Raw genomic sequence first — 26,120 nt, 5'->3', positions numbered from 1 at the left:
AGTGCCCCGTAAGGGTTACTATTGTCTGCAGGGCAACGGTAAGAATCCGAAAGCTCAGTTAGGAAAGAGCTTTTGCACTGAGACCTACGTGTTTCCGTCTCAGTCTTCCCCAGCGTTCTTAGCTGCCAAGGGTACTTACTTTGTTTGCTACGACAAAGCATATACATGGTTGCCCCATGATTTTTCGGGCACATGTTTTGTTTCCTTTCTGTTACCCCCCACTTTATCAGCTGCGGCAGATTATCACAAGATGAGAATTGCTAGAGGTGTCTTTAGTCAAGAAGACACTGCAGGACAAGAATTGGGTGATTTCTTTAAGGGTTTTCTGCCGTTCTGGGGACCTATGGCTAACAGTAGGAATATTCGTCAGCTTACGAGAGTGGTTGAGTCCACCATAGTTGAGACTGCCGGTGCCCTTGGTAACCTGACTGCTGAGCTCCCGTCGCATAGACTTATGACACTTCAGAATAGAGTTGCCCTAGACGTTATTCTAGCAGATCGAGGGGGAGTTTGTAGATTGATTCAATTGAGCTGCTGCGTTTTTATTCCAGATAATGCTCCGACAGTCTTCCAGGCCATTTCAAAATTGCATAAAATCTCCGATTCTGTCCATCTGGACAAAGGGGATTGGTCTTTGATGGGATGGTTATGGGGATTGATATCCACTTGGGGTTGGAAGATTTTGATGGTCATTGGGATGGTCTTAGCGATTCTGTTCATGTTCTGTCTCTGTGTACAGTGTGCTCCGGCTATTTGTGGCCTTTGCGCTACTTTGTGCGTACGGAAGCCTGTCCAGGGAGAGATGCATAGTAATAAGATGATGCTACAGCAGCATATCGATGACCTGATGAATATAGATCCGGATTCAGATTAAAATGAGTCTGGGTTTATTGCCTATGATAGGGCAAAAGGAGGGTCTGTGGTTCCGTGGTCCCGAATTGGGTTCGATAGTTTGGAAACCCGATTTTTAAAGATTGTCGGAAATGGGCGATTTTGGTGTCAGCAGACCGCAAATGACGAGTCTAACGTGTCTGAGTGTTTTCATATGAATCGATATAGGAGAACACTCTGCATTTGAGGATTTAGTTTGAACCCTCGGGTTCCATTTTGTAATGTGGCAGCCATCTTGTATGGTTGCCCTAACATAGGCCCTATGATTGTGGCCGAACGAGTCCTTGACACGTACGCCTTAGCTGACTTCTGGTTGACCTGGCCGAACTGACTCCTTGCCTGGGGTGAATCCTGCTGAGCCAGTTCCTTGGTTAGCATCTGCACTGATAAAGATCAAAGAACAGGACGTGGTCCGATTTTATGGCCCACCGTTCCCACTCCTCTATCTCCTTTCCATCTGTTTCTGCCTTTCCTTTACGACATGTTCATCGATCTGGGTTGAAGGTTTTATGATGGGTTTGTCCGGCCTGATCGAACAGGAAACTAGCATATGTGCGATCGTTTTGGTGGGCTGGACAACGGAAAGTGGGATTAACTTTGACTGTCGTGATTCGCTACTTTTTGAAATGCTACTTGCTCATTGGTTAGTTTTGTATCCACTGAATGTAAATTGTGATGTTGCCAGAAGCGTATTTTTCGGCATAAAAGACCGAGTTTTGTTCATTGAGATGGTGCAGTCTCTTTCGAACTACCTGTGTGTACTTCGTAGACCTCTGTCCCTGGTTGCAACCATTAAACTTTGGTCTTTGACGTCATCGAGAAGTATCCTGTGTCTCTGTTTGCCAAGACAGGGGAATCCGGGGTCTTTGGGTGTTGCCCTGACGCCGCTGGGTTATTGCAGTAGTGTCGGTTCCGAGAAAACCCAGTACCTCATTACCGCATTATTATAATTATTTCCAATGCATCGCTGTTGCTAAATTCTATATCAACATAAGTAAATGTAGCTTTGAGCCAATAAGCTAATAGAATTCACACCGGATCTGCCCCTTCATTCAACGTTTCAATTCTTCAAGTAAACTTCTCCAATTATCTCACCTATTGTGATTTAAACGGTTCATACTTTAGACTCATCGTACATTTAAACATGAAGAGTCTAACATCGGTACAACATATACTGTATAAGAAATATATATAACGCTAATAGTCACTCACCCAAAAAAGTATCTAGAAAGTGAATATTTTGACAATTCTTGTTTCAGACCTCATTTCTTCACTGCAAAAACCACAATCTACTGGGGTAGAGAAAGATAAGCTCGCTGCACTATTAATCTAATCTAACTTAACTCGGTCTAATTAATCCGTTCCTCATTTGCTATGCACTTACTGACGCACTGGAAGCCTCATTTTTCTCCAACTCCGCCCGGGTTCGATAAATCCCTATAGCATACTTTTTTTGGGTGAGTGACTATTAGCGTTATATATATTTCTTATGCAGTATATGTTGTACAGATGTTAGACTCTTCATGTTTAAATGTACGATGAGTCTAAAGTATGAACCGTTTAAATCACAATAAGTGAGATAATTGGAGAAGTTTACTTGAAGAATTGAAACGTTGAATGAAGGGGCAGATCCGGTGTGGATTCTATTAGCTTATTGGCTCAAAGGTACATTTACTTATGTTGATATAGAATTTAGCAACAGCGATGCATTGGAAATAATTATAATAATGCGGTACGGGCTATATGAGCCTACATAAAAGAACTGGTCATGAAATAAAGACATTGGAGAATGTATTCTAATAAGGGGTTTCACAATTGGAAATCTCCTTTTGAAAGAACATGTTTTTATACTTATTAGGAGTCAAGAACATAGCAGATTCAGATTGACTGAACCTTCTTTCTATTTCTAATCTAAGTATGGTATCACACTTTTAGATTGATGAAGGTGCGTGACTAACTTTGGGAGCCTCCTAGACTTAAGGCATAGAAACATTACAGATTTGGAAGCGTCGAAATAATAATTCTCAAGGTGAGCCTAATAGAGTCGATTATTATTGAAATGTAACCCACTGGGCATCATATTTGCCTATTTTTAAGGAAAACCTAATAGAGTTGATTCTAAGTGAATGTAACCCACATGGCATTATATTTGCCATTAACCACATGGCTGCTAGGCGTTTTCCCCTCCTGTGCTGCACATTGTTGTTTTACATTATTTCATGACGAGCTGGCCTTGTCATCCGCGCACGGCAGGTAAGCGCCATGACGAGCCCAGCTCGTCATTAGCTTCGAAGGGGTTAAAGTAGAATTTTGAACAGGTTGCCCATACTATCCCGGTATGTCAAACATATGTAATAAAACAAATGTACTGATGTTTTTGTATATATAGTTCCCGCAGAATCTCTTAGTTTGTGAGCAAATGCTATAAGAAAGTTTTGTAATAATGTTACCTTATTGGCACCAGGTTGTAAGATGTTGTAATAATAAAATGTAAAATAATTTTTTGATCTTTCTACAGAAACAATAATATGTGTTATTTGACTTATGTATATGCATTTTGTGTTTACATTTGCAGCCCTGATGACGTCCTACCTCTAGGACGAAACGCATCGGCTGTTGGCAGTGCAAAGAAATATACTTGGAATACAAGAATTATATTGTTTTCTTGATGAACTGTTGCTTGAAAATCATTGATTTTGTTGTGTCAATTGTGATTAACCGCATGCGCGCTAGCGGGTTTTCCCGCTGCGCGCTGAAGTTTCGAAATTCGCGGGTTACGTGACAAAGCCAGCTCCTCATGCGCGCAGCGCAGGTAACGCCCATGACGAGCTGGCTTTGTCATCCACATCGAAGGGGTTAAATAATTGTACTTTCTTGAGAAAATTTTGCGCTCCCAGCTCATTCTTTGAGTACTCATTTCTGCTACCTTTGACAATTTAGTCAATCGATATCCATGTGCAATCAACTGTGAAGAACTGTGTGTCCTGTTTATGTAGAGCACATTCTGGACTCTTCCCTAGTGAAGTTGCAACAGCACCTTTCAGAGTCCAGGGTCAAAAATTCAAAGCAACTGCCTTTGCATGTGAATTGGTGGGTATTCAAAAGGGTGAAATCTAAGGGACAGGGAGGTGGGCACCCACGCAAACTGGAGGGCTTCTCCAAACATCTTGCCCTCAACTCCTGGACCCAAAGATACAAGACAGGATAAAGCCCCTCATTAGTGGCCAAATTATGGGTTCCAGACACATAAGGGCGAAAATAACTTTACTAACATATACCATAGTGATTGATGGAATTGTAGAGGAATTGCGGAATTCTTAGTGCTTTGAGAGGACATGGGTTTACAAATAAGAACTTTTGTCTTGGACAACAGAAAGGAACTCCTGGCATTCCGCATGAAGTACTTTTCCAATGCAACATTTTATGACCTAGCATTCCACAGCTACATCGGGCTCTTGGCACTCTAGTAGAGAGTCATCAATAACTCTCAACAGCCACTAAATTAAAAAGGCTGGTTAATTGGAAAAAAACTAATTTTTTTAATTGCTGCTGGAAAAAAAAGGGTATTTGCTTTTTTCTTAAGCTGAAGAGGCAGACAATCCCACATGTTTTACTCTTGGCCAGAAAGAATCTTCCACCACTTTTTCTAATCTGAAAGCTGCAATGGTAAAAAGCATGTTTAATTTGACTGGAGATTTGGGGTCCTAGTTATAGTTTGTCACAAAGGGTATTCTTCCACAAACATGGCAATACAACCTGTCTGCAAAACGCCCGGTTCTCCTGCTCTATTTGAAGCCATGTGAAGCATTTTCAGCCAGTGGATTCATTTTACAAAAGGCCCAATTGACATTAGGCTGTCGGTCAAACTACTCCTGAGCATCCTCTGTATTAAATGTTTTCCCTGTTTGAGACTACCAGTTAAAGCGTGGTGGTCATGAGCAGAAAAACAAACAAATGACCTTCACAGGCTGGGGCTCAGCATCTCAAGGACATTTATTTTTGCTTTACTAAAACTCCCAATTTGTGAATTTGATTTTGAAAAATATAACTTTGTAATGGGGGTGCCATTGCATATGGCAATCGCACATTTCAATGCACAGAGACACGTAAATCTCTGTCAGGCAGGGGGACAGTTATGCATATCACAGCCTGTAGTCTGCAAGTCAAAGGAGTACATCCCTCTGCTGGCCTGGTTGATTGGAGAACAGAGTAGAGCCCACCCACACTTTAAATAAGCCCTTAAGTCTAGATGAGGAGTATAAGAAGTTTTGGGCTAAAAATATCAAGACGTTCTGGAGGAAAATGCAGTGCAAAAAAGAGGTTGCATTTAACCAGATTATTGTAGGGACAGGGAGCCCAGTGTAAAAATCCTGGTTATCACTGATTCGAACTTGCTAACGTCAAAGATGGTTCGGATGCAGCATTTTGAACAGTATGTAGTCATGATTTAAACATAACAAGGCAAAATGTTCACTTTTCTGTCTCTATAAGACTTGTTCAAAAAGAAAAATCTGTCAAAGACATCCCCGGTAAAAAATAAGTCTTTGTCGCAGATGAAACCTGGGAATTCACTGAAACATCGTGCAAAACTCTCAAAATTCCTCATTGCACTGATGATACAATAGACAGTTTTCATTTAATGGGCCAGAACATGTTGCCCCAGTAGTTCACCATGTACTTGGTTAGAAAATCTTATATTTCACGTCTGAGATTTAGACAATTTATACTTATCCAACACCGGGTGAATTCAAGAGCTGTGCAAAGTGCAAATTGAACTAGATCGCCTACCGCCCTGTTGTCCAATATCATGTCATTTGCGTACATAAGCATGGTAGAACTCATCCCAAAGTGCAGGTGTGCTTTTGAAGCCAGATACATGTTGACCGAGAGTGAGGAGAGGGCAAACCTGTGCATCCCTCCCCAGTGACAAGATTATCAATCGATGTAAAAGCACCCAGTTCGACAAACTGAGTTGATCCTAATGAGATGAAGGACAGCAAGACTAAGACCATGGGGCATATTTACTAGAAAATGGCGCAGCAAGTCTCTGCAAGCCATCTTGCAGCGCCGAGCTGCATCATTAGGAAAGTGCAGGGATGCATTGTATTTACAGCAATACAGTGCATCCCTGTGCTTTTCCCTGTGCTGGCACACAATTGGCTGCCCAGTGCAAGGGTGATTGCGCTGCAGGGATGATTGTTTTTGTGCAGGAAGGAACACCTTCCAACCCAAAAACAATCATTGATGGTGTTTTCCTCCTTCTATGTGTGCTTCAGAATGCAGCATGCATAGAAACTGCAAAAAATGAGGAGAAATAAAGGTATTTCTTCTCATTGCGACACTTTAACACCTCCCCTGGGAAGGAGTTAGAATCTTACGCATTCCCATGTTTACGAAACCTTGTAAATCTGGGAATGCATCAAAATCCATGGGTGTTGCGTAGGAACACACACAGCAACACCCATGGAATGCTCCTTTCGCACAGAGTAATGCACAAAAAAAAGGGCCATATTTACATAGGCCATGAAAATCCATGCTGGGTGGCTTCCCGTGGCCTTGTGAATATTGCTCAGCATTGTGTGCCACCGGAGCGTAACAAAGTGACGTTCCGGTGGCACAGAGGCTTTGCCTCCCATGCCTCTAATCTACCTACTGCACAGCCAACACAGCTATAAAGGGAACGTTCTTTTTTAGAAGAGAAAATACTATGGCAGTGTAAACCCTATTGGATTGCAACCTGCCATTAAGGAACTGTTCATCTTAACTAGAAGCAGAGGACTCACAATCTCTTTTACCTGCATAATGGGCTTCAGTAGACATACATCACTGAGAGACCCACTGAGAGGCCTAAAAACTAGAAAGATGTTTACCAAAATCAGATGGATACAAACTGTAAAAGCAACCAGAGATACAATTGTGAAAAGCCAACATGCATGCAAAAAGGCAGCATAGCATCTCCCAAGAAACCAATGCACTTAATTACTGAGGCCAGGGCAGCTTAGCCACGTGAGGTGTCAAATGACCAGTCACCATTAATCTCTCAAGTTCCCACCCGCAACTATGTAGGTCAGATACTTTCTAAAATTGGCCAAATAATATATTATTGCAAATGCAAAATAAACTAAACTAACAATCCAGACAAATAGAATAGCAGGCCAGCTACACACAGGATACCAAGAAAAAAAGGAAAAGGCAAAGCAAAAGCAACTGACACAATAAAGTGATGAAAGAAGGCCAAGTACTCATATGAATGGAAGAACTGGTTTTTGTGCTCTCAGCATGGAGTGGGAGGAGTCTCTCTGTTCATGGACACCCTGTGGGGCAGGTGTTCTTTTCTTCTTATGGCGGTAACTCACCAAGTTCAGTGACCAAGGGACTGACAATTAACATAGGGGCTAAGGTGGAGGACAGTGAAGCAACAACTGTACTTCCCAAGCTTTGACCGGAGGAAGATGGGGAGGAGACATAGGTTTTGGACGGGTTGCCAGTTGTTATATGTTTTACTTCTTGGGAACTTTATATATAGAACAAGGTTCCTGAGAGAGGATAATCACAAGAAGGCTCGCACTCCACAGGTAAAGTTTTTCAAAAGAAACTTTATTACAGCGCGTTTCACCCGATCCCGGGCTTCCTCACGGCCATACACAAAGGAAACATGGTGCCCTCTCACCTTTTAACCCCTTGACCGTGGCGCAAATTCCGCTGTGGTGCTGGGGAATTAATGAGTGGGCGTGTTTTGGACGGCCCCCGGCCGTCCCCCGTACATGCCCACTGTGAAGTCAGACGGACGGGGGCCATCCGACGCACGCAACGGGTTACAGGAAATACACATAGACATAAAGAACATGTACGGAAACATTTAAACATATGTATATGTATTGATGGCCACTATCTGACTCATTGAATTAACACATGCATTTGAGAGTATTCAGTGGTAGGTTACATTCTAAATACACTTTTAAAATGATCTCATATTGTTTGCAAGCATATACTCATATGAAATGTTAGTAAATATTGCCACTGGGCTAACATTTGTGGCTATTTCGACTTAGTGTGACTATTAGTACATCACATATGTGTATTTCCTTTAAAAGGTGTTGCCAATAAGTTTCTTTTGAAAAACTTTACCTGTGGAGTGCGAGCCTTCCTGTGATTATCCTATCTAAGGAACTTCGTTCTATAATTATTACGGGTCCTGCACCTGTGAACCCACACCAGCCCGCCAGCGTAGCAATATTTCTACATCATCCCCCATTTCAAAGAGCTCATGTGGAGAATTTTCTTCTAGACCAAGTTTTAAAGGGTAATGCTGTTTAACATTATATGCCCAATGAGATGAGAGTATTTTCTAAGCTGTGTGCTCATTTTACAATATAGTAGTGTACAATGTACAGTGCCTGAATTTCTTTTTGCTCTGCGTCACTCCAAATGATCAATCTTTTCCAGAACTGTATATTAGAGAGTATTCATCATTTTAAGACATCGCTGAGATTCCTCATTATACCATTCTGATCCTTTCCAAAGGTGAGGACCTGTATTTATGCAAATACAACAAGATGATGGATGGAGTGCTGAATCTTTTCAACCACTCACCCCCATTCACAGATCTGGGTTTAATCCAGTGTGCTTTTGCTCACTATGCCACCCTAGCTTGGAGCAGCCATATCCAAATCAGCCTTGACCCTGCACCTCATGGGAACAGTCCAGCCCAAACAGCCAGGCCAAGTCCTCGCTGGACTGGAAGCAAGCATCCTGGGACCGTTTTTGAGGTTTCACTCCTCATCAGCCAGGCTAGCTTGAATCCAGTGGAACAGTGAGCAAGGGGCCCCTGGAAGGGCATACCCTTAGCCACGAAGGGCAAACATAGCAAACACAACAAAATGATGGACGGAGTGCTGACACTTTTCAACCACTCACTCCCAGTCACAGATCATTCTTTTACTCACTATGCAAACCCCAGTGAGCTATGTAAACATGGGGGGGTATGTGGGTGTGTATATGTGGGTGTAAAGGCCCCTTTTCGTGTGGTCAACCCAGATGTTTCCTGAAATTCTTTGCTGGATTTTACACTTTGAACATTGGGGCACCACTATCCAGTCTCTAATGAATGTGCTCTGAGACCTAACAAGTAGATATTAGCTAATCCCGGATTGCCTTATTTGACTCTCTTACAAGGCCATGGCATAAGTAGTAGAAACTACATCCATGAAATGGAAAGTATAAAATCTCATGTGAACTGCAGGGTTTATTGTGCCGAGGAAAACATAGCTTCTAGGCCTTCCACAGTAGCTGCTGTTCAAACCTGCAGCCTTATCTGTCTAATTAACCCTTTGACAGGGGAAAACCTCCCTTCTAATATTAGTAAGTCACACTTCAGTGTGCACTCTATTTAAAAATGGGACCTGTGGAAATGTAATGTCAACATGTCCCTGCAGTGACAAGCTCCCAAAAGCTATTTCATTGTGTAAGGATCTGGCTGTCCTATGACAAAAACTAGAGCACAGACTAAATATTAATTCTGTATCTTGAGATTGAGGCCAGATAGGAAGATAATTCCATATCTCTTTTTAATATTGATTGAAATCCCAAGTCCTTAGTGAAATTGGGTTTTTAATAACTATTTATGAAAAGTGACCTCCAGAAAGCTCCCTGTTCCCTCATGTAAGCTTACTGAGACTTATTTACTTTAGCTCTCCAGCAGCAATCCAGTAAGTGTTTTGAAATTAATTAGGTATTAGAACTGGTCCCTAAGCAAGGACTATTGCCCAGTGTGGACATCGGTTTTTCTTCCCCTGATAGGATGACCAGCTGGCGTGGGCCAAGGACCTTAATTAACTTCAATGGAGCCTAAATGTGAGAAAAGTGAGGGGCCAGGAGGACAGAAAATGTACATGCAATTGCCCCCAGAGCTCATAAGAGCTCATAAGCAACAGCCAGTCACTGACAAACTCGGGGCTCTCTCATTTTTTCAATAACTGTGAACTCTAATACTTGGCACACAGATGTCGTTCTTGATATCCAGAAGGCCGGTCTTGTTCCTGGTTTTGCCTTTCAGATTAAGGTATGCAGCTGCCACCTCTCAGGGGTCGGTGAGTCATGCCTTGAATATAGTAGACCCTTTCTGTGTCCTATTCCTTGATGCATTCATTTCAGCAGGTCACCTGGTTCCCCTCAAAAAATGGAGCTCTGATAGTTATTAGGGCAACCAAGTGACAGATTGTGAATAGCTTGGTGGTCTTTCATGGGCAACATTTGGGTAACTGGATGGCAGACAATGGGCCAAGATCGGAGGATCATGGAATGGGAGTATCCTGCCACCTGTACCCTTGTACTGCCATTATTATTATGACTCTGTGAAGCATTATCTAGCACCACTCTCTATGTTGACAAACCCAAAAGCAACCCAAAATGTAAAATGGAGAAGAGTATTCAGCGGCCCTTTTATCAGCCAATGAAGGTTCTCAATGGGGCGCAAGTCTTGAAGATGCGGGACTTCCATCGGGTCTTCATTTTCTGGCCAACAACTCTTGCCATGCGATTGGGGCTGCACAGTATCAACTCATCAAGAAAGGTCCAGAGTACCCATTTGTTTTAACCAGACCATGCATGGGTTTCTGCCCAAGGAGCACAGCTTAGAGACTATTGGAACATATTGTTTTATAATTGTTTGACAGATGAAGACGTTCTGTGTTGACTTTTGTGAAGACCTTTGCCATTCAGATAAAAAAAAGCCCTTGAAATGATGTATGGCCAAGAAAGGGGACAATTTCAAGTTGCTTCAGAGGGTGGTTTACACACAAGGACTGGATTTCACTGCTGACCGGAAGGCTAGGGCTAGCTGTTGAAATGTGAGTGAAATTGTAAAAAAGTCCAACAGATTAGATGAATAGGATTTCCTTGATAGAGAGTAGAAGTAAACTCCTTATATGGGGCTGTTTTATCGTATTTCGATCTGACAGAAACAAAGGACATCCAGTCATGTTATCCTCTGACCCTCTTCTGTGTAAGAAAACCTGCAAAGAAATAGTCAGCCAGATTGGTTAGTGTCATAGATTGGAACAGTGTTCAGTTTGATTGGCTTTGGGCTGTTGTCCCTGCTTCCATGAACTGAGGATGTAAAAGGTAACGTCACACCATCAATGGAAGGACTACACAAAACTAATCCTATGTGGACTATTGGTACGTCCAACTGTTCTTCCCAAGCTTTATTTGCCCTCACTTAGCCAGTCCAGGGTGGTGTAGTCCACATTGATGCATTAAGATTTGACGAAAACACCTATCACTGGGTGAGTTTTTGTAAGGCAGAATATAGCATCATTCGCCAAAGGATCCTTCTGAAGGTAGAGGTGTGAATACATCTGTAAAAGGGCCACTCAAGACGGTTTCCTGGGCACAGGAATGTCTGCAGTGGCAACAGCCAGATTGCCCATTCACGCATCAAATGTTGCTCTATTGAAAATGGACAGGGTTGTCAAACTCAGCATCATTTAAAAATAAATAAATAAATAAAAATAATTGCAGGGGTCCAACAATGTTTGTAAGGAGCCCCCAGGCGCCTTTGCTGAGTGTCATGGTTGGCGAATACTGAGGCTGCCTTGGCTTCTTTCCACCTCATTCATCTTTCTTCTACCATCCTACACTTCCTTTCCCTTTACATCACTCTAGCAGGTTCTTTTTCACCCTTGGATTCTCCTATTGTAAATATTTCCTTATCTTTCACGGTGTTTCTTCCACCTTCTTACTATCTTTTAGGTCATTTTTTCTCTTTTTGTTCTCAACCATGGTCTGACGATGGATAATAAGACCCAGTCCCCCCAAATAAGGGACGGTTCCTGCTAGCACCGTCACAAGCTAACCCAGTTTGCTTTCAGGAAAGATGAAAGGCCGGTGCTTTGAACAGTGATCAGGGTGTCCCATTTGGGGGTGCAGCAGCTCATAAGGGGTGCTACTTCACACCTAACTCTTAAAACATCCGAACATCTCGTCATTCCCGGGTTTTCTATAAGATTAAAAGAAACACAGCATTTCCTCCACAAAGCTTCCAATTTACTGAAATATGTCGAGTTTTAGAGGCAAAGCTACTTCTCGGGTGCCAGTCGAAGTTTATTCTGATTGTTGTTCTAAGTCACGCATCAGTATGACTAATAGAATATTTGAACACAAAATAGAATGTGAATCATACCGTGTATATTTAAATCAACTGCAGTCCCCTAGTGAATTACAAAAATGTATACATGTCAGTGCATTTTGTTCACAGGTGTCCGGTCTGATGAAAAGTCAAAGGAGTGAAAGTAGAGACAAGTTTTAGAAAAGAGTTGGTCTATTATATGAGGGTGTACCTAACTACTTCACCACTGATGTGCTTCGGTGCTTTGTCAGTAGTATAAAGCACTATTTAAATACAACGACAGTGTAATTCAATATAATATTATTGTCGAAGGGGATGTCTAAAGAAAGCAACATCTCCATGCTACAACATCATGTTCTCAAGGTGTTTACCTTCATATGATGGAAGAGGGTTATTAAACTGGATTGTATATCCCTGATTAAGGGTTTTATGCAAATGTGCCTGCTACCCCCAGTACCAGATTGAATGATCTACTATACCCTTTAAGGTCTCAGGAGCATTGATAAGCCATAGAGCAAATAACAGTTTAAACATGCATTAGCACAGCTAATATGTATGGTGTTAAGTACTAGCCTTTTTTCTTTTTTCAATGCCTGTTTTGTTCTATCATGTTCTTGCAAAACCCTATTGTTGGGGGGAGCTGCGGTACCCTCGATTTATAGAAAAAAATACAAAGATTTCCTAAAACTAAACATTTTTTTGGGTGTCAAAAAGTACACATTGCCATTGTGTCCTTGACGCTGAATGGAACTACTTTGTTGTGCGAATGTGGTGGCTGTGAAAGAGCAGAATGCCTTCACACACAGTGAAGTTAGCCAATGGCTGAAGTGAGCTGACACCTTTGGGCCATACTGTATGCTGTAGTGGGCAGAAGAAAAATGTGCATGACACAACAGACCACAATAAGTAAATGTACTGCTAATATAATTTTATTCAAATCAAAACATGCTAAAGTCAGACCTAAAAACAATCAAGCGCACCGCACCTTGGCTCACCCAAGGGTCTCTCAACTTACTTTATGTCAGAAAATGAGCAGATGGAATAAGTGTCCAAAGAATTAATCATATAGAAAAAAAATAGTTTCATCATGGTGTGAACTCCAGAGACAAATCTGTCTACATCTGTACCACGTGTAAACTAGAAAAATCTGAAATATTTCTTGCCTACGGTTCAGGCAAGTGTTTATCGCCTGAACCCGTCCCTGCATTCGTTTAAAGCCATTTGTTACAATCATTCTGATTGGTTACTGATAGACATTCAGAAAGGTCCATCCACACACTACCTATGAATCGTGCAGGACAGCCATTTCGTGACTTCCTACTGACCATCTTCTGGCACTTAGAGATGCATTTTTTCATGATGAATGCAGTTATATATGTGTCATAGAGTATAACAAAAGCAATATCTTAGACACATCTAAAAAGGGCAACGTGAAATCGCTTACAGGTCTTTGATTCATCATTTTAAGACTTAAAGACCTCTGCAAAAAGCTACTGTGCTAAAATCACTTTTTTAGTCATTGGCTGACGCGAGAACGCAGCATGCTGTTATACATGATGTGAATAGTAATGTGGAGGCTTAGCTGTTTTGCATGTCAATCAAGAAGACATCATTTTGCAAATGGAGTTGACAGCTTTGTGATGTTTCTAAATTAAAAAAGTATTACTTCGTGATTTAGTTTTCTGTTTTGTTTTCCAGGGAGGAGACATGGCATAATCATCCACCTTGGAGATGGGGACCGATTTTAGATGTGCTATGCTTTCCGTCATATACCCTTTTTAAATACTCAGCCATTAACTTAATTGACTATAACTCCTTCCGTCGAGTTCTATTCTGATTTTCTCCTAATCACATGTAGTGTTCAGCTGATAAACGACATGTAAATCATGCATGGACTTCTGTGAAAAAAAACAACCGCTGAATTAATATTTGTAATTATCTCCATAGAGCAAAGGAGGGTAAACATCCATTACAACACAGGCATTACGTTGTAATGCCTTTACAATGCGGTCAAAAGAACGTAATATCAATTACAACTCATGCCATTACAATGCATATCCCTCACTGACCAGCACCTTCCCTGAGTAAAGCACCCGGCGGGGTTAGAATAGTAATTTTCGTTGTAATGTTTTGAGTTGTAATGGCATGCATTGTAATGGAAGCTGCGTTGTATTAACCAAATTGCAAAGGTATGCGTTGTCATCTTTTTCGTTGTAATATCATACATTCCCAAAGGAGTGATACAGAATCCCCCGCCCCAGCCGCAACCCGCATGGCACATCAAGTGTAGACTTTGTGTCAATATCTGCAGCAGTCTTTCCCATAAAACAGCTCCTGCATCCACAGCAGGCGCCACTGAGAGGAAGGAAGAAACAGCAATAGCGAGTCAGCTGAGCAATGCTGGCAATATGGCCTCTCACCATCCTCCAAATTCTAAATAAGGCAAGAAAGCAGGGGATGCAAGAAGTGGGTTGATAGGGTAACTTCCAATTTTGGCAGATGCCCCTTTGCCACTAGCTTCTTCAGAGGGCTCTAGTAGGGCAGGCCTCTCCAATGAGTCACTCGCGAGCTACTGGTACCTTTCCAGCTACCTGTAAGCAGCTCTCCTATGTCTAGCACAGCTCACTCAATTAGAAGCCTGTGCTTGGAGAATATATGTATACCAACATTGAAAATTGTGTATTCAAGATGAAAATGTGTTTTTTTTCCAGAACTCCTGAGCTGATGTTTAGAGAAAAATTGTTAGATTCCCAAAATGTATTTAAAGCTTAGTAATAGTATTACCTTGGTGCCAGGGCAATTCAAGCTACAGGTATTATGTGTTACCTATGTACACCACTGGCAGCTCTCAAGTATAAAACAGTGGGGTTACTAAAGCGAATTCTTAATATATATAATGATGGAACTGGACAGTACGTTAAACATTATTGCTGGTTTAAAAGGGTAATTTTTTCTTGGCAATTGATAGCTGCCTTGGAGGGTGCCATGTTTATGATGTAGATAAAGGTTACCGGAATAAAGGGGGAGAGGAGGTTGCTTTGTGTTACCATGCAGCAGCGGCGGCAGAGAAGATAATCAAACACTTAGATGAAAACCATCTCTGTTAATCCTACATTCTTGCTGGAAGCTCTCACATAGGGGCTTATTTACAAGCTTCTTGCGCCGCTGGCACATCATGTTAAAAGTGATGCATCGACAGCGGAAGACGCTTGTATATAAGCCCATAGTTTGGTATGCATAAGTTACAGATTGCAGTTCACCTATGATGGAATGAGCTGTCCCTAATGCCTAAATGTGCAGAAAAAGTTAGAGAGCCAGGAGAGAGTTTCCCGAAAAGCAGTAGTCATCCTGATGCTTGGCAGATTTTAATAAATAACAGGACAGGCATAATAGTGTACGATCTCATAATGTCATTTTTGCAGTGCTGCTGATGAGCTGAGCAGTCCCCAACAATATTTAATACTGAAATAGTGGTGCTTACTGTCCGTTAGTTGGCAACATGGTCAGTCCCTCTCTATTCATTGGGAGCATTGTTAGTCCTTATCTTTGTCATTGCTTTTTTGTTGGACTTATTGGGGTGGTTTACACTGCAAATGGAAGCTCATATTCTCCTTTTCCCAAAGACTTGACCTTTGCCATCCCATCTTTCCTCTGCTGCAGCAGAATCCACCCAGGCTCCCCGTGATTAGGGTCCCCTTGTTCCCCTTTCCAGTAACTAGAGCGGTGGCTGCACCGCAAGGGATTCACCCTTAACTAAGATTTTTCCTTACTCCCTATACATTATAGGGTTTACCTTCAGCTCCCAGGGTTAGGATGTCAGATAGAGAAACTCCACTATACACGGAAGAATACATTGCGAAAATTATCATTGGCCCATCTTTGTTCTCCAACCAACCAATCAGCAATGTCAGTCCACAACAACAACTACTAGAAAAGATAGAGAAAGCTAAGAAAAAACTTGTATGAACTGACCTCCACGCTCGCATGTTAACTGAATACTTGAAGGCAGGTATTATTCCACAAGCTTTACAGGTACGAAACGTCCCAGGGATTTTTCGTGCAACCCTAAATTCAAAGGAGGCTTTAGCAATATTTCCACAACCTACTCGCGCCACTGGATGGTGTTGGGTGTAGAAACAGCTTTAGACCACGCCAAACAGGAATTAAAAGAAATCGAAGATTTCGAAAAAAAACTTGTAAGTGGGGACGGTGTCACAGAGGCCAAATTACTTCTTGACAAACTCAACAAAACGATAGACGACTTTAACTCATTTGAACTGAGGAAGAAAGCAGATAAAGTCAGTAAGGACATAAAGTCTTTTACAAAAGAAAAGGCCTACCCCTACCTAAGAGAGGAATATTACAACACAACTGGAGTACAGAACAGACAGAACACTTGGGGTAGATTCAGGAGGAACCAGCCTGTGACTTTTTCTGAGTCCTCTGGAGGCTCAAGTGACTCAGACGCCAAACCAGGGCCAAGTTGCACAGATAATTCTTCAATCAGACTTTTTTAGACCGAGGAGGCAAGAGAAAAACCAAGACATGATATCAATATTTAGGGGAACGTCAGACACGGAACAAACACTACCAATGGGGCCCCCTGCCATATTGAGCCCAGGGAATAACAGAACAGAAAGTATCCCCATTTTTAACCTGTCACAACATGTATTATCCTCATCTGAGATATCACTTTTGAGCAAGGATTATCATTTGTCATCACAGAACCCACTATCTTTTTCAATCTCAAAACAGAAATGTACCAGTTATTCCGCAAATTACGACTCAAACTATTTTTCATGGGTAAAGAAGACTGTGCAGAAAGATTCTGTCTCTGGTCTTAGACCTCCCTCTTCCTTCTATCCAACCAACGGCATGATGCCACCGTAACTACTGACATTTGAAAAAATAGTTCTAGCAGGTATAGACAACATGATTGTTCTATATAACATCAGCCTAGAAGAATGCAAAGCATTAGGAAATTTGAAAAATGACCAATCTATCATCCTTAAACCTGCAGACAAAGGGGGTTGGATTGTTATACAAAGCAGAGATGATTATGACACGGAAATCAGGAAGCAAATAGGGGAGGAAAGACACTACAAAAAACTTGACACAAACCCTCTTGCCAAAATTAAAGAAGAAATCCTTAATCTCACCACTGAAGGGGTCCACTTAGGTTTTATCAACAAGAAAGAATTTGAGTTCCTGAATGCAGACCCTCCCAGGACTCCAGTCTTATACACTATCCCTAAGATACATAAAAGTACCACCGATCCTCCAGTCCGTCCCATTCTTTCTGGATGTGGTTCAATTCTTGAACCAATCGGCAAGTACATAGATTTCTTCATCAAGGACTTTGTCCCATTACAGGAATCCTATGTCCGGGACTCACGACACATGATCAACCTGCTGGAAGAAAGGCCTTACAACATCGAAGAGGAGTGGCTTGCCACCCTCGAAATCACCTCTCTGTACACTAACATACCACAAAGAGAATGCATGCAGGTTATTAAAGACCTCTTAGTCACCAGACCAAGACCAACGCAAGTTCCCACCTCTTTCATTGTCTCACTGTTGCAAATTGCTCTCACGTACAACTACTTTGTGTCAGAAGTGAAATACTACCAGCAGTGCTCTGGTACCAGTATGGGAGCAATTTTTGCTCCTAATCTGGCTAACATATACATGGATTATGTGGAACACAAATATGTCCTTAACAATATCAATATGTACCGCCCCAGGATCTTATGCTGGAAGCGGTACATAGACGACATTTTCCTCATCTGGTCAGGCAGCGATTCTGAATTCAATAACTTCGTAACTCAGCACGGCCTCAGCACAGCCACACCTCACCTTTACCTCCACTATACACAAATCTATTGTTGCCTTCCTTGACTTAAACATTCAATATGAAGAGGCAGACTGTATACATCCTTACACAGAAAACCAATGGAACGTAACACCTTACTCACTTATAACAGCCACCATCCGAGAGTACTCAGAGATGGATTGCCATATGGCTAGTTCTTACGGCTGCAGCGAAATTGCACCAAGAAAGACAATTACATGAAAGAGGCCAACATACTGAGGGAAAAACTACTAGCAAGGGGCTATCCAAACAGACTAGTAAAAAACTCTCTTAAAAGAGCATGGTTTTGCCCCAGGGAAACATTACTAACGCCTAAAGAGAAGTCTAAAATAAACAGATTGATCTGTGTTACCACGTTTGGCATACACACCAACAAACTACGCAAACTGATCACAAAAAACTGGCACATTATCACAAACATAGATCCTAACATTTAGGTTCCCATGTTCACTTTTAAAAGGGGTAAGAATGTGAAGGATCACCTCATCAGATCATCGCTAGAAAGTCCGATACACACTACCAGATCACTGCAGTCCGCATGGGGACTCCCAGAGGTCAAAGGCCATTACAAATGTGGCAAATGCGTAGCATGTGCATTTACTTCTAACACCAAGACGCTTGAGCATGGTAATGTTACAAAGAACTTGGAATTCTTCTGCAACTTCAACACCAAAAATGTGGTGTATTGCATTACCTGTCCATGTGGACTACCTTACATAGGCCAAACCCATCAACCAGTAAAGGCAAGAACAGGACAGCACCATGGTAAAATCAGGAGCTCAGTCTGCAAACACCCCGCTAGTCAACCACTGCTCTGACAAACATCACACTGCAGAGGACATCAGATGGCAGGTGATGGACAAAGTACTGATCGCACCAAGAGGAGGCGATCTTTCCCAAATGCTGCAACGACTGGAATGCCGCTGGATTGAGCGTACTAACTCAATCGTGCATGGCCTGAATTCCACAGAAGATGGCGCGGCTTTGTCACTACACTGAGTACCTAAATGCCATACTAATGACCGATCCCACACTACAGCCTGACCATATATAAAAGGTACTAGAAGCCAGACACCCGAGAGACTACCCACATCCACTTGTAATACATGTATGGCATGACAGACCACCTGCTGGAATAGATGTCCTAGTCCAAAACAATTACAACGAGGCAGTCTCCACTCACAATCACATGGGTCCCCTACAAGAAATAGTACATGACACGTATCATTATTCCCTATGGGCGCAATGCCTCGCCCTCAGATGCTTTGTAAACATGCACCACAACTGTACGCAAGGGCATTGATAATATGGGTAACAAGAGAAAGATTCTGGCAATCACTTATTCCTAATGGGTGCTTTGCCACAGACGCCTACAACATGATGGGCATTAATTAATGCATACACACAGATGCGATGTAAACAGGCACCATAACTGTATGTAAGGACACAGATACTATGTTTAATAAGAAAAAGATTCTGGCACATCGATTTTGTAACCGCACATGTGCTACTGCATGTTGACGTTTTTATAAGCTGCTAATATGTAAACTACAATTGTTAACATGGGGGCGTTCACTGTATGAAATTGTATATTATTACAGGCGCATTTGATTCACATGAATGATTGTTTACTTCATATGCTGGAATCTAATGTTGTCAAAATTAGAGACTGCGTATGTTAAATTATCATCACGTAATTTACCAGCTGCCCCACCTGGCCAGGCAGGACACATTGGAATATTCCTGAGCACAAACCAACACACCTTAAGCAGGATCGCCCACACTGCCCCTTGCTACACGCACATGTAGTCTGTTGTCTCTATCGATCAGAGAGAGACCTTAGATACATTGATTGGGTCTTAGCTCCTGATCCCGGAGTACAGTCTGAAGTTCCCAGCTACTAGCGGGATTACGGTTATATCTACAGCGTGATCTTTTGCACACGCTGTCATTGCACCAGCAGAAGAGAACGTTCTTCTGCTACAGGACACCGGGGGTTCACCCGACGCTGTTACATTGCTTACCAAAGGTACAGAGCACTCATTTCCCCTGGCATCACACCTCTATAGGATTTTATTTCACTGCGTGCAAAATTTAAAATGCGCTTTGTATATTTTTTTACTACAGCGTGTGCCGCCTGATTTGAACTCTAACCTTCACCGGCATAGTTATTATCGTCATCATCGGTAAACGAATCCACGCTCCCCGTACATATAGCGCATTGCGCGCTCAAAGGTTATAATTTAAGCGTTTCCCCCGCTGTAGTGTGTCCTGCACAGACTCTATCAACAGCTCAATTTTCATCCCACATAGTTCCTCGCAATTCCTGACCATCAAAGTGATTTACTCAACATTGAGCTCCAGGGCCAGCTCCACCATACCGCTTGCCTATCGTCACTACCCTCACTAGGGGTAAGTGTGAATGTTTGGTTTGCTGTCCATGCCACAGTTTACGACATATATGCCCACTCACCAATTCTGAACAATCAGTTGCTTATTCCCATCATACCCACAGCACCCGGTAGGGATCCCTGTGAGTTTTTTTTATACTTATTTCACGGTGCCACTGCATTTCACAAGGCAGAATAGGCCCCTCTTCAGGTATTTTTTACACTTAGCATCTCGCTTTTTAACTCCAGTATTTTATTTAAATGTGCCACACGCTGACAATATGACTCTATCATTTTCCTTATGTGTCCCTACACTGCCAGGTGCTGAAGAGACCCAATAACCTGACTGGGTCAAAACACTGTCGACAGTTTAAAGAGGCGAATCAAACAGCAACATTTTCTAATTGTTTAAATTATTGTTGGTCAACTGAATATAATTTACATGGTCGCCTAACTTGTTTGAAAATTGAAACCTTACTCATATGTCACTGTAATGTCACTAGTTTAGCAAAGGTTCAATTGAAATTTCACTGGGACACCAAACTCCTTTTTCTAAATGTTTAGCTTTTGTACTCTCATAATTGTATACCTGAACACTTGTATATGATTTGTGTTAATTACTATATAAATTATACAATAATTTACTAAACCGTAAATGTATGTAGTCAGCTTTTTTCTGACATCCCCGCAACCCTTTGCATAGCCATTTTGCGTAATTATACTTAACATTTTACATTCCATTCCACAGGAGCCTTTCTTTTTCTTAAATAGCTGCATAATCTAAGTCTGACCAGTGCAGAAGGAAGCACCATGGATTCCTCCACCAAAAAAATGCTGGTTACTTGTCGGTGCCTCATGGTCACTCCCTGTACAAGTGAGCAAAGCCTCTGCCAACCTGTGTCAATGATGGTGCTACCATGGAGTGGGCTTTATACTTATGTAGAAATCTATCTCTGCATAATGAATAAATGTAGGAAGGTTATCTTTACACACAGTATAGTTACTCTATTTTTCTTTTTCAAAAAGAGTGACATGGTGAGTGTCTAAAACGTTTTCACTAGATTCAGTTACTGCATAAATAAGTACTACAGTCAGCAAGCAGATGTTATAGGCTCACAAAGACCCCCAGCAAGATCCGCAGCAAGGAAAAGAAAGACAATTCTATGGGCGCCTTGGATGCAGTTAAATGACTTGGACTTTGCAGGTGACCTGTCCCTAGTCTCCCATACCCATATGCAGATGCAAGAAAAGACTGACAATGTGGGAGCCACATCCGCACTACTTGGCCTCAACCTCCACAGGGGAAAAACCTGAATTCTGAAGGCTAACACAGCCAGCACAAATGTAGTCCCTCTTGCAAGCAATGCACCAGAAGAGGTTGAAGCCTTCACCTACCTGGGAAGTGTCATTGACAAGAAAGGTGGCACAGATGCTGGTGCCAAGTCAAAAATCGGCAAAGCAAGGGCTGCCTTCATTCAGCTAAAGAAAATCTGGAGCTTGAAGGACCTAACACTGCAAACCAAGATTAGGCTTTGCAACATCAACATAAGATCAGTCCTTTTGTATGGAGCAGAAATTTGGAGGACAACAGTGACCACCAACAAAGTCCAGACCTTCATCACCACCTATCTGAAGAAAATCCTCTAAATCTGCTGGTCAAACATCATCAGCAACAATGACCTATGGCAGCAGACCTTCCAACTCTCTGCTCATTAAGAAATGCTGAAAAGATGCTGGGGCTGGATAGGTCACGTCCTCTGCAAGCTTGCATCAAACGCCACCAGGCAAGCCTTCAAGGGAAAATGAAAAGAGGAAGGCCAAGAAACACCTGGTGCCAAGGTGTTGAGGCAGACTACAAGGAGATGGGTTACATTTGACGTCAGATTTAAATAAAATTCCAGGAGAGAGATGGCTGGAGAGTCCTGGTTGATGTCTTATACCCCAGGAGGGGTAGTAGGCATAAGTACGTAAAGAACCCCAAAAGAATGTCCTCATAGCTCTGGCGTTTTCCTTTCTTCCTAGCAGATCATGCTTCAACAATCCTTCATTTCTATAGGCTAAGCCTGAAGTTCAGAAGAGTTGTCATGACTGCTTTATGAAAGCTGAAATTCTAAGGTACAATTAACTACAGAGGGTACCACTTGCATATAACATCTGAATGTTGCAAAATCGCTGGCAACCAAGGGAACAGGGTCAGAATGTACTATCCTATCAGCCTATCCCTGGAGTGGTTAGATAAACAGCAGGTCTTGATGAAAGCCCAAACGAGTATAGAAAGGTAATTGTTATAACTGAGCAGTGCCTACAGCTTTACTTAGACAGTGCAAGTAAGTTCTTCTCAAAATCTGCCCTAGTTCCATAATTGTATTTACTTTATGTCAAACATTAATTGTGTTAACAAGAACATCAATGGTGTACTTTGCGGAATGTAGGCTTGGAACGTGTGCTTTTTACAATGTTTCTTGATACTGTGTGGAATTTGTCAGGTTGGGCTTGAGAACTGAACTGTTCCCTATAATATCATGTGCAAGACAGGGGTAGATATTATCCCCAACTCTATTTAGTATTTTCTTAAATGAAAGAAAAAGTTCCAATTACAAGCTCTCATGATTGTGATTCTTACAGCACCTGTCCCTATTTACAAATAGTAGGTCGCTTAATATTACCTGAATTGAGCTATCTATGCATAGAATATATTAGAGGAGGTCACAAAATAATTCAAGTGTAAACTCTTTGCCTTAAATGTAATCAAGAAGAGGTCTAGGGTTTGGAGAAAAACTGATATAAGTGTTTTGAGAATTAATTTGGAATAACGACAGGGTCTGGTGAGCGTAGAAGAAAGTGTCACGATATTCAGTTAGTCAATCAAAAGGGTCCCAAAGTGTCAAAACAGCGAGAGGTGAATGGGTGGAAAAAGGTACAGTGTAGTAAATAAAATACAATCATAATACCTAAGTAGGTTAAATCACGTAGACAATTGTCGTTTCCAAATATTTACAGTGTCCAAAATACAAAAATATAATTCTTCAAAGGTAAAACATTTTCCTGTCAATTCAAGCAGAACAATTCATAAGTACGATTGTATTGGCATCCAGTCTTTTGTATAGCATGTTAAAATAAAGCATTGTGATAGGCAAACTTGCACTATATAAAGACATTTTATCTATAAAAAAAAATTCAAACGTAAATACCCGGGTTCGTGATATCTTTGTATGAGGTTTATCTAACCCATTGGCAGCAGTGCCTAGTATTCAGTTATCGTGCCTGTGTCACGAGGACTAGTCATCCAAAGGATCATGTATTGGCAATTAGTTCGAAATAGTGATGGTCCTAATGGCTTACATTTGGGTTATAGCGTATATATTGCAAAATCATAAGTTTGCCTCTATTCAGTAGAGTTTGATTAATTTTTATATTCAAGAGACACATAGTTAAAAAATGTTAGCTAATCTATACATCTTCATTACACATTTTTTACATATTTTGTAACATAGTTTTAAAAAGGAAAAGCGTTCCTGTATACTGTTAATTTCTCAAAACGGGCATTGTTTGCATGGCGATACAGGTATTATTGAGTACATTGAGTTGCTGTTATTGTGGCAAGGGCAAATAGGATTGTGGAAATTACTAAGCCACATTTCTATGCATACATTAAGATTACTTAGAAAGGCAGAGTCGCCCTGATAGGTACACCCGTTTGGGAGATAGTTTGTAGCTAAAGGGTTAAAATGCCGTTCGTCGTGTTAAAATTATGCGAGAGAAAGACCACGAGACGTGGACAATTTCATGGGCTGGTGACAGGCGAACGAGCGGAACGGCGTGCAACAGTAGTTAACCCAAATATACACATCAAGTGAGAATGACGTGGTGTTAGAGTATAAAGTAATTACGGGCGCTTCCGTCCACGAGGGAAGGGGGTGAAAGCCATCCGTATTAAGCAAAAAACCGCACAGAGCAATTTAAACGGCATGCACACACGACTTACTTATTAGGCTAATGCCCCTGATCCTAGAGTCCTCCCGGCATGGTGGTTCTTGGGTCGAATCCTCGCGCTTCTCACAGTCGCGGGAACCCGGTAGTTAAAGAGAACGACCCGGAAGTAATAACTTAAAGAGCGAATTGATCTTTGGTTGAACTTCATTTTGGGGTGTTTTTTTATTTTATTGATTGTGGTTAGAGGGACAAAATGAACGTGCAAGGATTCTCCGTGCTAGTTTTGGGTGTTTAACAGCAAAAAACGTTTAAACAGAACGAAAGTATGTAGCTGGGGGATTTGTTCACGATGGTGTCCTGATCGGCTCGATAGAGCGGGCGCCATTTGTAAGAGGTATAAATGCCAACTAAACATGATGTCAAATTTTAACAGCTTATGTAATATAAGCGGGTACCGTATATGCACCCATTATATCTTGTACTTATTTGAAGCACAAGAAGAATATTGTAGTGATTTATTCTGAGTAACAGATGTGACATTTCAGTTTTGAATTACATTGCCACCATTTATCAAAATTGGAAGTAGTGACTTGGCCTCAAAATTGTAGAAGCAGGGGTAAGAACGCACATTTTTGAGCATCTAGGATTATATCAATGATCGTTTTTTAAGGGTAATATGGGCTATTAACGTTTTGTAACACCCTTAATATCTCACATAAAATGTATTGTGCCATTAGATCTCTGCATTTTCATAAGAAAAATAACAATGGATTTTGTCAACAAGGTAGTCAAACACAGTGGCTATTTCTAGAGAGATTATACAGTTTATAAACCCAGATGTAGTTGTACATCTCATCTATTATGTATGTAACTTTGTCCATGGTATTGTTTCAGTATTTCACATACGAAAGAATGAGGAAGAATTATAATCTATAATTCGTCTCAACTGTTGCAGACCTGTGTCTATGACCATGAGATTATTGTATCATCATCACAGTGAAAAGCGTGAGGTCAATTACAGCCAGTGATGCCACTCATATTCCTGATTAAGTCCTTTTGTTACAGTTTCCATTCCAATGATTAATGAACTCTCTTCTCGACGAAGCATCTGGTCCAAATCTCCTCCTCGTTTGGGGATTTTAAGTCTTTTTAGGCCAACAAAAGTGAAACTCAGGTTGTTCTTATGATACTGAAGAAAGTGATCTACAAGGGACTGTCTAGTGTCTGTACCATGGATATTCCGGTAGTGTTCCTGTATTCGGACTTTCAAAGGTCTTTTGGAACTGCCAATGTAGTGTTGTCCACAGGGGCATGTTATTAGGTAAATAACATAGGTACTTTCACAGTTGATGGGATCTCTGATCTTATATTTGTTGCCATTGATTAGGACCTCTTTAGTTCTAGATTTGCCCAATTTGCAGATTGAACAGTTCATACAAGTGTAAAAGCCAATGGTCTGCGGTGGAAATGTTCTTGGTTTTGGTTGGATGTCTAGAAAGGATGGACAGATAATGTCACTTAAGTTCCTGCTTCGCGAGAAACCCATCTGAGGTTTTTCTTGTATTGTGTCGGACAAGGTTGGGTTATCTTTCAACAGGTGCCAGTGTTTTTGTAGGGCCTTACGAATATGTTGTTGACCGCTATTGTATTCAGTTGTAAAGCGAATCGTTTGTTTCTTCTCTTGTAGTTGATTGTTGTGCAGTAAGCTCTGTCTATCAGATGTTTTAAATTTGGTAAGTGCTTGAGTTAGTTGTTGTTCTTTGTAACCTCTTTGTCTCAGGCGTTCGGTTATGTTTGCTGAATGCGTTTCATACTCTTCCACAAAATACTGAAACAATACCATGGACAAAGTTACAGACATAATAGATGAGATGTACAACTACATCTGGGTTTATAAACTGTATAA

This window comes from Lissotriton vulgaris, chromosome 9, assembly GCF_964263255.1.
Source record: "Lissotriton vulgaris chromosome 9, aLisVul1.2, whole genome shotgun sequence".
NCBI classification, from domain to species: domain Eukaryota; kingdom Metazoa; phylum Chordata; class Amphibia; order Caudata; family Salamandridae; genus Lissotriton; species Lissotriton vulgaris.
This window is presented reverse-complemented; position numbering follows the sequence as displayed.